Source organism: Ciona robusta, chromosome 12 (genome assembly GCF_009617815.1).
Source record: "Ciona robusta chromosome 12, ASM961781v2".
Lineage (NCBI taxonomy): Eukaryota > Metazoa > Chordata > Ascidiacea > Phlebobranchia > Cionidae > Ciona > Ciona robusta.
The window spans coordinates 6872550-6886670 of NC_143246.1; positions in this window are offsets into that span (position 1 = coordinate 6872550).

The window sequence follows — 14121 nt, forward strand, 5'->3', positions numbered from 1 at the left end:
CCCTAAAACCCCCTAATATTAGCTCAATTGGAATTTATAGTAAATGTCAAGGCAATCATTGCAAGCAAACGATAAAATGCCTTGAACACGCGAAAATTTGTTAAAAGCACTCGATAAAAAAATCCCAACCCCTAACCCCCAAAAACCACTAACTCCTAACAATTTACAACTTCTAACCCCTAATCTATAACCACTAACCCCTAAAACCCCCTAATATGAGCTCAATTGGACTTTATAGTAAATGTCAAGGCAATCATTGCAAGCAAACGATAAAATGCCTTGAACACGCGAAAATTTGTTAAAAGCACTCGATAAAAAAATACCAACCCCTAACCCCCAAAAACCACTAACTCCTAACCATTTACAATTCCTAACCCCTAACCCATCACCACTAACCCCCAAAACCCCCTAATATTAGCTCAATTGGACTTAATAGTAAATGTCAAGGCAATCATTGCAAGCAAATGATAAAATGCCTTGAACACGCGAAAATTTGTTTAAAGCACTCGATAAAAAAATCCCAACCCCTAACCCCCCAAAACCACTAACTCCTAACCATTTACAATTCCTAACCCCTAACCCATCACCACTAACCCCCAAAACCCCCTAATATTAGCTCAATTGGACTTAATAGTAAATGTCAAGGCAATCATTGCAAGCAAATGATAAAATGCCTTGAACACGCGAAAATTTGTTTAAAGCACTCGATAAAAAAATCCCAACCCCTAACCCCCAAAAACCACTAACTCCTAACCATTTACAACTCCTAACCCCTAATCTATAACCACTAACCCCTAAAACCCCCTAATATTAGCTCAATTGGACTTTATAGTAAATGTCAAGGCAATCATTGCAAGCAAACGATAAAATGCCTTGAACACGCGAAAATTTGATAAAAGCACGCGATAAAAAAATCCCAACCCCTAACCCCAAAAAACCACTAACTCCTAACCATTTACAATTCCTAACCCCTAACCCATCACCACTAACCCCCAAAACCCCCTAATATTAGCTCAATTTGACTTTATAGTAAATGTCAAGGCAATCATTGCAAGCAAACGATAAAATGCCTTGAACAGGCGAAAATTTGATAAAAGCACTCGATAAAAAAATCCCAACCCCTAACCCACCAAAACCACTAACTCCTAACCATTTACAACTCCTAACCCCTAATCTATAACCACTAACCCCTAAAACCCCCTAATATGAGCTCAATTGGACTTTATAGTAAATGTCAAGGCAATCATTGCAAGCAAATGATAAAATGCCTTGAACACGCGAAAATTTGATAAAAGCACTCGATAAAAAAATCCCAACCCCTAACCCCCCAAAACCACTAACTCCTAACCATTTACAACTTCTAACCCCTAATCTATAACCACTAACCCCTAAAACCCCCTAATATGAGCTCAATTGGACTTTATAGTAAATGTCAAGGCAATCATTGCAAGCAAACGATAAAATGCCTTGAACACGCGAAAATTTGTTAAAGCACTCGATAAAAATATCCAACCCCTAACCCCAAAAACCACTAACTCCTAACCATTTACAATTCCTAACCCCTAACCCATCACCACTAACCCCAAAACCCCTAATATTAGCTCAATTGGACTTTATAGTAAATGTCAAGGCAATCATTGCAAGCAAATGATAAAATGCCTTGAACACGCGAAAATTTGTTAAAAGCACTCGATAAAAAAATCCCAACCCCTAACCCCCAAAAACCACTAACTCCTAACCATTTACAATTCCTAACCCCTAACCCATCACCACTAACCCCCAAAACCCCTTAATATTAGCTCAATTGGACTTTATAGTAAATGTCAAGGCAATCATTGCAAGCAAATGATAAAATGCCTTGAACACGCGAAAATTTGATAAAAGCACTCGATAAAAAAATCCCAACCCCTAACCCCCAAAACCACTAACTCCTAAGCATTTACAACTTCTAACCCCTAATCTATAACCACTAACCCCTAAAACCCCCTAATATTAGCTCAATTGGACTTTATAGTAAATGTCAAGGCAATCATTGCAAGCAAACGATAAAATGCCTTGAACACGCGAAAATTTGTTAAAAGCACTCGATAAAAAAATCCCAACCCCTAACCCCCAAAAACCACTAACTCCTAACCATTTACAATTCCTAACCCCTAACCCATAACCACTAACCCCTAAAACCCCCTAATATTAGCTCAATTGGACTTTATAGTAAATGTCAAGGCAATCATTGCAAGCAAATGTTAAAATGCCTTGAACACGCGAAAATTTGTTAAAAGCACTCGATAAAAAAATCCCAACCCCTAACCCCCAAAAACCACTAACTCCTAACCATTTACAATTCCTCACCCCTAACCTATAACCACTAACCCCAAAACCCCCTAATATTAGCTCAATTGGACTTTATAGTAAATGTCAAGGCAATCATTGCAAGCAAACGATAAAATGCCTTGAACACGCGAAAATTTGATAAAAGCACTCGATAAAAAAATCCCAACCCCTAACCCCCAAAAACCACTAACTCCTAACCATTTACAACTTCTAACCCCTAATCTATAACCACTAACCCCTAAAACCCCCTAATATTAGCTCAATTGGACTTTATAGTAAATGTCAAGGCAATCATTGCAAGCAAACGATAAAATGCCTTGAACACGCGAAAATTTGTTAAAAGCACTCGATAAAAAAATCCCAACCCCTAACCCCCAAAAACCACTAACTCCTAACCATTTACAATTCCTAACCCCTAACCTATAACCACTAACCCCAAAACCCCCTAATATTAGCTCAATTGGACTTTATAGTAAATGTCAAGGCAATCATTGCAAGCAAACGATAAAATGCCTTGAACACGCGAAAATTTGTTAAAAGCACTCGATAAAAAAATCCCAACCCCTAACCCCCAAAAACCACTAACTCCTAACCATTTACAATTCCTAACCCCTAAATAACCACTAACCCCTAAAACCCCCTAATATTAGCTCAATTGGACTTTATAGTAAATGTCAAGGCAATCATTGCAAGCAAACGATAAAATGCCTTGAACACGCGAAAATTTGATAAAAGCACTCGATAAAAAAATCCCAACCCTAACCCCCAAAACCACTAACTCCTAACCATTTACAACTTCTAACCCCTAATCTATAACCACTAACCCCTAAAACCCCCTAATATTAGCTCAATTGGACTTTATAGTAAATGTCAAGGCAATCATTGCAAGCAAACGATAAAATGCCTTGAACACGCGAAAATTTGTTAAAGCACTCGATAAAAAAATCCCAACCCCTAACCCCCAAAAACCACTAACTCCTAACCATTTACAACTCCTAACCCCTAATCTATAACCACTAACCCCTAAAACCCCCTAATATTAGCTCAATTGGACTTTATAGTAAATGTCAAGGCAATCATTGCAAGCAAACGATAAAATGCCTTGAACACGCGAAAATTTGTTAAAAGCACTCGATAAAAAAATCCAACCCCTAACCCCCAAAAACCACTAACTCCTAACCATTTACAATTCCTAACCCCTAATATACCACTAACCCACAAAACCCCCTAATATTAGCTCAATTGGACTTTATAGTAAATGTCAAGGCAATCATTGCAAGCAAACGATAAAATGCCTTGAACACGCGAAAATTTGATAAAAGCACTCGATAAAAAAATCCCAACCCCTAACCCCCAAAACCACTAACTCCTAACCATTTACAACTCCTAACCCCTAATCTATAACCACTAACCCCTAAAACCCCCTAATATTAGCTCAATTGGACTTTATAGTAAATGTCAAGGCAATCATTGCAAGCAAACGATAAAATGCCTTGAACACGCGAAAATTTGATTAAAGCACTCGATAAAAAAATTCCAACTCCTAACCCCCAAAAACCACTAACTCCTAACCATTTACAATTCCTAACCCCTAACCATAACCACTAACCCCAAAACCCCCTAATATTAGCTCAATTGGACTTTATAGTAAATGTCAAGGCAATCATTGCAAGCAAACGATAAAATGCCTTGAACACGCGAAAATTTGTTAAAAGCACTCGATAAAAAAATCCCAACCCCTAACCCCCAAAACCACTAACTCCTAACCATTTACAACTTCCTAACCCCTAATCTATAACCACTAACCCCTAAAACCCCCTAATATTAGCTCAATTGGACTTTATAGTAAATGTCAAGGCAATCATTGCAAGCAAACGATAAAATGCCTTGAACACGCGAAAATTTGTTAAAAGCACTCGATAAAAAAATCCCAACCCCTAACCCCCAAAACCACTAACTCCTAACCATTTACAATTCCTAACCCCTATAACCACTAACCCCTAAAACCCCCTAATATTAGCTCAATTGGACTTTATAGTAAATGTCAAGGCAATCATTGCAAGCAAACGATAAAATGCCTTGAACACGCGAAAATTTGTTTAAAAGCACTCGATAAAAAAATCCCAACCCCTAACCCCCAAAAACCACTAACTCCTAACCATTTACAACTTCCTAACCCCTAATCTATAACCACTAACCCCAAAACCCCCTAATATTAGCTCAATTGGACTTTATAGTAAATGTCAAGGCAATCATTGCAAGCAAACGATAAAATGCCTTGAACACGCGAAAATTTGTTAAAAGCACTCGATAAAAAAATCCCAACCCCTAACCCCCAAAACCACTAACTCCTAACCATTTACAACTTCCTAACCCCTAATCTATAACCACTAACCCCTAAAACCCCCTAATATTAGCTCAATTGGACTTTATAGTAAATGTCAAGGCAATCATTGCAAGCAAACGATAAAATGCCTTGAACACGCGAAAATTTGTTAAAAGCACTCGATAAAAAAATCCCAACCCCTAACCCCCAAAAACCACTAACTCCTAACCATTTACAACTCCTAACCCCTAATCTATAACCACTAACCCCTAAAACCCCCTAATATTAGCTCAATTGGACTTTATAGTAAATGTCAAGGCAATCATTGCAAGCAAACGATAAAATGCCTTGAACACGCGAAAATTTGTTAAAAGCACTCGATAAAAAAATCCCAACCCCTAACCCCCAAAAACCACTAACTCCTAACCATTTACAATTCCTAACCCCTAACCATACCACTAACCCCTAAAACCCCCTAATATTAGCTCAATTGGACTTTATAGTAAATGTCAAGGCAATCATTGCAAGCAAACGATAAAATGCCTTGAACACGCGAAAATTTGTTAAAAGCACTCGATAAAAAAATCCCAACCCCTAACCCCCAAAACCACTAACTCCTAACCATTTACAACTCCTAACCCCTAATCTATAACCACTAACCCCTAAAACCCCCTAATATTAGCTCAATTGGACTTTATAGTAAATGTCAAGGCAATCATTGCAAGCAAACGATAAAATGCCTTGAACACGCGAAAATTTGATAAAAGCACTCGATAAAAAAATCCCAACCCCTAACCCCCAAAACCACTAACTCCTAACCATTTACAACTTCCTAACCCCTAATCTATAACCACTAACCCCTAAAACCCCCTAATATTAGCTCAATTGGACTTTATAGTAAATGTCAAGGCAATCATTGCAAGCAAACGATAAAATGCCTTGAACACGCGAAAATTTGTTAAAAGCACTCGATAAAAAAATCCCAACCCCTAACCCCAAAAACCACTAACTCCTAACCATTTACAACTCCTAACCCCTAATCTATAACCACTAACCCCTAAAACCCCCTAATATTAGCTCAATTGGACTTTATAGTAAATGTCAAGGCAATCATTGCAAGCAAACGATAAAATGCCTTGAACACGCGAAAATTTGTTAAAAGCACTCGATAAAAAAATCCCAACCCCTAACCCCCAAAAACCACTAACTCCTAACCATTTACAATTCCTAACCCCTAACCCTATAACCACTAACCCCTAAAACCCCCTAATATTAGCTCAATTGGACTTTATAGTAAATGTCAAGGCAATCATTGCAAGCAAACGATAAAATGCCTTGAACACGCGAAAATTTGATAAAAGCACTCGATAAAAAAATCCCAACCCCTAACCCCCAAAAACCACTAACTCCTAACCATTTACAACTCCTAACCCCTAATCTATAACCACTAACCCCTAAAACCCCCTAATATTAGCTCAATTGGACTTTATAGTAAATGTCAAGGCAATCATTGCAAGCAAACGATAAAATGCCTTGAACACGCGAAAATTTGTTAAAAGCACTCGATAAAAAAATCCCAACCCCTAACCCCAAAAACCACTAACTCCTAACCATTTACAATTCCTAACCCCTAATCTATAACCACTAACCCCAAAACCCCTAATATTAGCTCAATTGGACTTTATAGTAAATGTCAAGGCAATCATTGCAAGCAAACGATAAAATGCCTTGAACACGCGAAAATTTGATTAAAAGCACTCGATAAAAAAATCCCAACCCCTAACCCCCAAAAACCACTAACTCCTAACCATTTACAACTCCTAACCCCTAATCTATAACCACTAACCCCTAAAACCCCTAATATTAGCTCAATTGGACTTTATAGTAAATGTCAAGGCAATCATTGCAAGCAAACGATAAAATGCCTTGAACACGCGAAAATTTGTTAAAAGCACTCGATAAAAAAATCCCAACCCCTAACCCCAAAAACCACTAACTCCTAACCATTTACAATTCCTAACCCCTAATCTATAACCACTAACCCCTAAAACCCCCTAATATTAGCTCAATTGGACTTTATAGTAAATGTCAAGGCAATCATTGCAAGCAAACGATAAAATGCCTTGAACACGCGAAAATTTGTAAAAGCACTCGATAAAAAAATCCCAACCCCTAACCCCCAAAACCACTAACTCCTAACCATTTACAACTCCTAACCCCTAATCTATAACCACTAACCCCTAAAACCCCCTAATATTAGCTCAATTGGACTTTATAGTAAATGTCAAGGCAATCATTGCAAGCAAACGATAAAATGCCTTGAACACGCGAAAATTTGTTAAAGCACTCGATAAAAAAATCCCAACCCCTAACCCCCAAAAACCACTAACTCCTAACCATTTACAATCCTAACCCTAACCCATAACCACTAACCCCAAAACCCCCTAATATTAGCTCAATTGGACTTTATAGTAAATGTCAAGGCAATCATTGCAAGCAAACGATAAAATGCCTTGAACACGCGAAAATTTGTTAAAAGCACTCGATAAAAAAATCCCAACCCCTAACCCCCAAAACCACTAACTCCTAACCATTTACAACTTCTAACCCCTAATCTATAACCACTAACCCCTAAAACCCCTAATATTAGCTCAATTGGACTTTATAGTAAATGTCAAGGCAATCATTGCAAGCAAACGATAAAATGCCTTGAACACGCGAAAATTTGTTAAAAGCACTCGATAAAAAAATCCCAACCCCTAACCCCCAAAAACCACTAACTCCTAACCATTTACAATTCCTAACCCCTAACCCATCAACCACTAACCCCAAAACCCCCTAATATTAGCTCAATTGGACTTTATAGTAAATGTCAAGGCAATCATTGCAAGCAAACGATAAAATGCCTTGAACACGCGAAAATTTGATAAAAGCACTCGATAAAAAAATCCCAACCCCTAACCCCCAAAAACCACTAACTCCTAACCATTTACAACTTCCTAACCCCTAATCTATAACCACTAACCCCTAAAACCCCCTAATATTAGCTCAATTGGACTTTATAGTAAATGTCAAGGCAATCATTGCAAGCAAACGATAAAATGCCTTGAACACGCGAAAATTTGATAAAAGCACTCGATAAAAAAATCCCAACCCCTAACCCCCAAAACCACTAACTCCTAACCATTTACAACTCCTAACCCCTAATCTATAACCACTAACCCTAAAACCCCCTAATATTAGCTCAATTGGACTTTATAGTAAATGTCAAGGCAATCATTGCAAGCAAACGATAAAATGCCTTGAACACGCGAAAATTTGTTAAAAGCACTCGATAAAAAAATCCCAACCCCTAACCCCAAAACCACTAACTCCTAACCATTTACAATTCCTAACCCCTAACCCATAACCACTAACCCCAAAACCCCCTAATATTAGCTCAATTGGACTTTATAGTAAATGTCAAGGCAATCATTGCAAGCAAACGATAAAATGCCTTGAACACGCGAAAATTTGTAAAAGCACTCGATAAAAAAATCCCAACCCCTAACCCCCAAAACCACTAACTCCTAACCATTTACAACTTCCTAACCCCTAATCTATAACCACTAACCCCTAAAACCCCCTAATATTAGCTCAATTGGACTTTATAGTAAATGTCAAGGCAATCATTGCAAGCAAACGATAAAATGCCTTGAACACGCGAAAATTTGTTAAAAGCACTCGATAAAAAAATCCCAACCCCTAACCCCCAAAAACCACTAACTCCTAACCATTTACAATTCCTAACCCCTAATCATAACCACTAACCCCTAAAACCCCCTAATATTAGCTCAATTGGACTTTATAGTAAATGTCAAGGCAATCATTGCAAGCAAACGATAAAATGCCTTGAACACGCGAAAATTTGTTAAAAGCACTCGATAAAAAAATCCCAACCCCTAACCCCAAAAACCACTAACTCCTAACCATTTACAATTCCTAACCCCTAACCCATCACCACTAACCCCAAAACCCCTAATATTAGCTCAATTGGACTTTATAGTAAATGTCAAGGCAATCATTGCAAGCAAACGATAAAATGCCTTGAACACGCGAAAATTTGTTAAAAGCACTCGATAAAAAAATCCCAACCCCTAACCCCCAAAAACCACTAACTCCTAACCATTTACAACTCCTAACCCCTAATCTATAACCACTAACCCCAAAACCCCCTAATATTAGCTCAATTGGACTTTATAGTAAATGTCAAGGCAATCATTGCAAGCAAACGATAAAATGCCTTGAACACGCGAAAATTTGTAAAAGCACTCGATAAAAAAATCCCAACCCCTAACCCCCAAAACCACTAACTCCTAACCATTTACAACTCCTAACCCCTAATCTATAACCACTAACCCCTAAAACCCCTAATATTAGCTCAATTGGACTTTATAGTAAATGTCAAGGCAATCATTGCAAGCAAACGATAAAATGCCTTGAACACGCGAAAATTTGTTAAAAGCACTCGATAAAAAAATCCCAACCCCTAACCCCCAAAAACCACTAACTCCTAACCATTTACAATTCCTAACCCCTAACCCATCAACCACTAACCCCTAAAACCCCCTAATATTAGCTCAATTGGACTTTATAGTAAATGTCAAGGCAATCATTGCAAGCAAACGATAAAATGCCTTGAACACGCGAAAATTTGTTAAAAGCACTCGATAAAAAAATCCCAACCCCTAACCCCCAAAACACTAACTCCTAACCATTTACAACTTCCTAACCCCTAATCTATAACCACTAACCCCTAAAACCCCCTAATATTAGCTCAATTGGACTTTATAGTAAATGTCAAGGCAATCATTGCAAGCAAACGATAAAATGCCTTGAACACGCGAAAATTTGTTAAAAGCACTCGATAAAAAAATCCCAACCCCTAACCCCCAAAAACCACTAACTCCTAACCATTTACAACTCCTAACCCCTAATCTATAACCACTAACCCCTAAAACCCCCTAATATTAGCTCAATTGGACTTTATAGTAAATGTCAAGGCAATCATTGCAAGCAAACGATAAAATGCCTTGAACACGCGAAAATTTGTTAAAAGCACTCGATAAAAAAATCCCAACCCCTAACCCCCAAAAACCACTAACTCCTAACCATTTACAATTCCTAACCCCTAATCTATAACCACTAACCCCTAAAACCCCCTAATATTAGCTCAATTGGACTTTATAGTAAATGTCAAGGCAATCATTGCAAGCAAACGATAAAATGCCTTGAACACGCGAAAATTTGTAAAAGCACTCGATAAAAAAATCCCAACCCCTAACCCCCCAAAACCACTAACTCCTAACCATTTACAACTCCTAACCCCTAATCTATAACCACTAACCCCTAAAACCCCCTAATATTAGCTCAATTGGACTTTATAGTAAATGTCAAGGCAATCATTGCAAGCAAACGATAAAATGCCTTGAACACGCGAAAATTTGTTAAAAGCACTCGATAAAAAAATCCCAACCCCTAACCCCAAAAACCACTAACTCCTAACCATTTACAATCCTAACCCCTAACCCATACCACTAACCCCTAAAACCCCCTAATATTAGCTCAATTGGACTTTATAGTAAATGTCAAGGCAATCATTGCAAGCAAACGATAAAATGCCTTGAACACGCGAAAATTTGTTAAAAGCACTCGATAAAAAAATCCCAACCCCTAACCCCCAAAAACCACTAACTCCTAACCATTTACAATTCCTAACCCCTAACATAACCACTAACCCCAAAACCCCCTAATATTAGCTCAATTGGACTTTATAGTAAATGTCAAGGCAATCATTGCAAGCAAACGATAAAATGCCTTGAACACGAAAATTTGTTAAAGCACTCGATAAAAAAATCCCAACCCCTAACCCCAAAAACCACTAACTCCTAACCATTTACAACTTCCTAACCCCTAATCTATAACCACTAACCCCAAAACCCCCTAATATTAGCTCAATTGGACTTTATAGTAAATGTCAAGGCAATCATTGCAAGCAAACGATAAAATGCCTTGAACACGCGAAAATTTGATAAAAGCACTCGATAAAAAAATCCCAACCCCTAACCCCCAAAAACCACTAACTCCTAACCATTTACAATTCCTAACCCCTAATCTATAACCACTAACCCCTAAAACCCCCTAATATTAGCTCAATTGGACTTTATAGTAAATGTCAAGGCAATCATTGCAAGCAAACGATAAAATGCCTTGAACACGCGAAAATTTGTTAAAGCACTCGATAAAAAAATCCCAACCCCTAACCCCCAAAAACCACTAACTCCTAACCATTTACAATTCCTAACCCCTAACTATACCACTAACCCCTAAAACCCCCTAATATTAGCTCAATTGGACTTTATAGTAAATGTCAAGGCAATCATTGCAAGCAAACGATAAAATGCCTTGAACACGCGAAAATTTGATAAAAGCACTCGATAAAAAAATCCCAACCCCTAACCCCCAAAAACCACTAACTCCTAACCATTTACAACTTCTAACCCCTAATCTATAACCACTAACCCTAAAACCCCCTAATATTAGCTCAATTGGACTTTATAGTAAATGTCAAGGCAATCATTGCAAGCAAACGATAAAATGCCTTGAACACGCGAAAATTTGTTAAAAGCACTCGATAAAAAAATCCCAACCCCTAACCCCCAAAAACCACTAACTCCTAACCATTTACAATTCCTAACCCCTAACCTATAACCACTAACCCCTAAAACCCCCTAATATTAGCTCAATTGGACTTTATAGTAAATGTCAAGGCAATCATTGCAAGCAAACGATAAAATGCCTTGAACACGCGAAAATTTGTTAAAAGCACTCGATAAAAAAATCCCAACCCCTAACCCCCAAAAACCACTAACTCCTAACCATTTACAATTCCTAACCCCTAATCTATAACCACTAACCCCTAAAACCCCCTAATATTAGCTCAATTGGACTTTATAGTAAATGTCAAGGCAATCATTGCAAGCAAACGATAAATGCCTTGAACACGCGAAAATTTGATAAAAGCACTCGATAAAAAAATCCCAACCCCTAACCCCCAAAAACCACTAAACTCCTAACCATTTACAACTTCCTAACCCCTAATCTATAACCACTAACCCTAAAACCCCCTAATATTAGCTCAATTGGACTTTATAGTAAATGTCAAGGCAATCATTGCAAGCAAACGATAAAATGCCTTGAACACGCGAAAATTTGATAAAAGCACTCGATAAAAAAATCCCAACCCCTAACCCCCAAAACCACTAACTCCTAACCATTTACAACTCCTAACCCCTAATCTATAACCACTAACCCTAAAACCCCCTAATATTAGCTCAATTGGACTTTATAGTAAATGTCAAGGCAATCATTGCAAGCAAACGATAAAATGCCTTGAACACGCGAAAATTTGTAAAAGCACTCGATAAAAAAATCCCAACCCCTAACCCCCAAAACCACTAACTCCTAACCATTTACAACTTCCTAACCCCTAATCCTATAACCACTAACCCCTAAAACCCCCTAATATTAGCTCAATTGGACTTTATAGTAAATGTCAAGGCAATCATTGCAAGCAAACGATAAAATGCCTTGAACACGCGAAAATTTGTAAAAAGCACTCGATAAAAAAATCCCAACCCCTAACCCCAAAAACCACTAACTCCTAACCATTTACAATTCCTAACCCTAATCTATAACCACTAACCCCTAAAACCCCCTAATATTAGCTCAATTGGACTTTATAGTAAATGTCAAGGCAATCATTGCAAGCAAACGATAAAATGCCTTGAACACGCGAAAATTTGTTAAAAGCACTCGATAAAAAAATCCCAACCCCTAACCCCCAAAAACCACTAACTCCTAACCATTTACAATTCCTAACCCCTAACCCATACCACTAACCCCTAAAACCCCCTAATATTAGCTCAATTGGACTTTATAGTAAATGTCAAGGCAATCATTGCAAGCAAACGATTAAAATGCCTTGAACACGCGAAAATTTGTTAAAAGCACTCGATAAAAAAATCCCAACCCCTAACCCCAAAAACCACTAACTCCTAACCATTTACAACTTCTAACCCCTAATCTATAACCACTAACCCCTAAAACCCCCTAATATTAGCTCAATTGGACTTTATAGTAAATGTCAAGGCAATCATTGCAAGCAAACGATAAAATGCCTTGAACACGCGAAAATTTGTAAAAGCACTCGATAAAAAATCCCAACCCCTAACCCCCAAAACCACTAACTCCTAACCATTTACAATTCCTACCCCTAACCTATAACCACTAACCCCTAAAACCCCTAATATTAGCTCAATTGGACTTTATAGTAAATGTCAAGGCAATCATTGCAAGCAAACGATAAAATGCCTTGAACACGCGAAAATTTGTTAAAAGCACTCGATAAAAAAATCCCAACCCTAACCCCAAAAACCACTAACTCCTAACCATTTACAATTCCTAACCCCTAAATCTATAACCACTAACCCCAAAACCCCCTAATATTAGCTCAATTGGACTTTATAGTAAATGTCAAGGCAATCATTGCAAGCAAACGATAAAATGCCTTGAACACGCGAAAATTTGTAAAAGCACTCGATAAAAAAATTCCCAACCCCTAACCCCCAAAAACCACTAACTCCTAACCATTTACAACTTCCTAACCCCTAATCTATAACCACTAACCCCTAAAACCCCCTAATATTAGCTCAATTGGACTTTATAGTAAATGTCAAGGCAATCATTGCAAGCAAACGATAAAATGCCTTGAACACGCGAAAATTTGTTAAAAAGCACTCGATAAAAAAATCCCAACCCCTAACCCCCAAAAACCACTAACTCCTAACCATTTACAATTCCTAACCCCTAACTATAACCACTAACCCCTAAAACCCCTAATATTAGCTCAATTGGACTTTATAGTAAATGTCAAGGCAATCATTGCAAGCAAACGATAAAATGCCTTGAACACGCGAAAATTTGTAAAGCACTCGATAAAAAAATCCCAACCCCTAACCCCCAAAAACCACTAACTCCTAACCATTTACAATTCCTAACCCTAACCTATAACCACTAACCCCTAAAACCCCCTAATATTAGCTCAATTGGACTTTATAGTAAATGTCAAGGCAATCATTGCAAGCAAACGATAAAATGCCTTGAACACGCGAAAATTTGTTAAAAGCACTCGATAAAAAAATCCCAACCCCTAACCCCCAAAACCACTAACTCCTAACCATTTACAATTCCTAACCCCTAATCTATAACCACTAACCCCTAAAACCCCTAATAACCACTAACCCCTAAAACCCCCTAATATTAGCTCAATTGGACTTTATAGTAAATGTCAAGGCAATCATTGCAAGCAAACGATAAAATGCCTTGAACACGCGAAAATTTGTTAAAAGCACTCGATAAAAAAA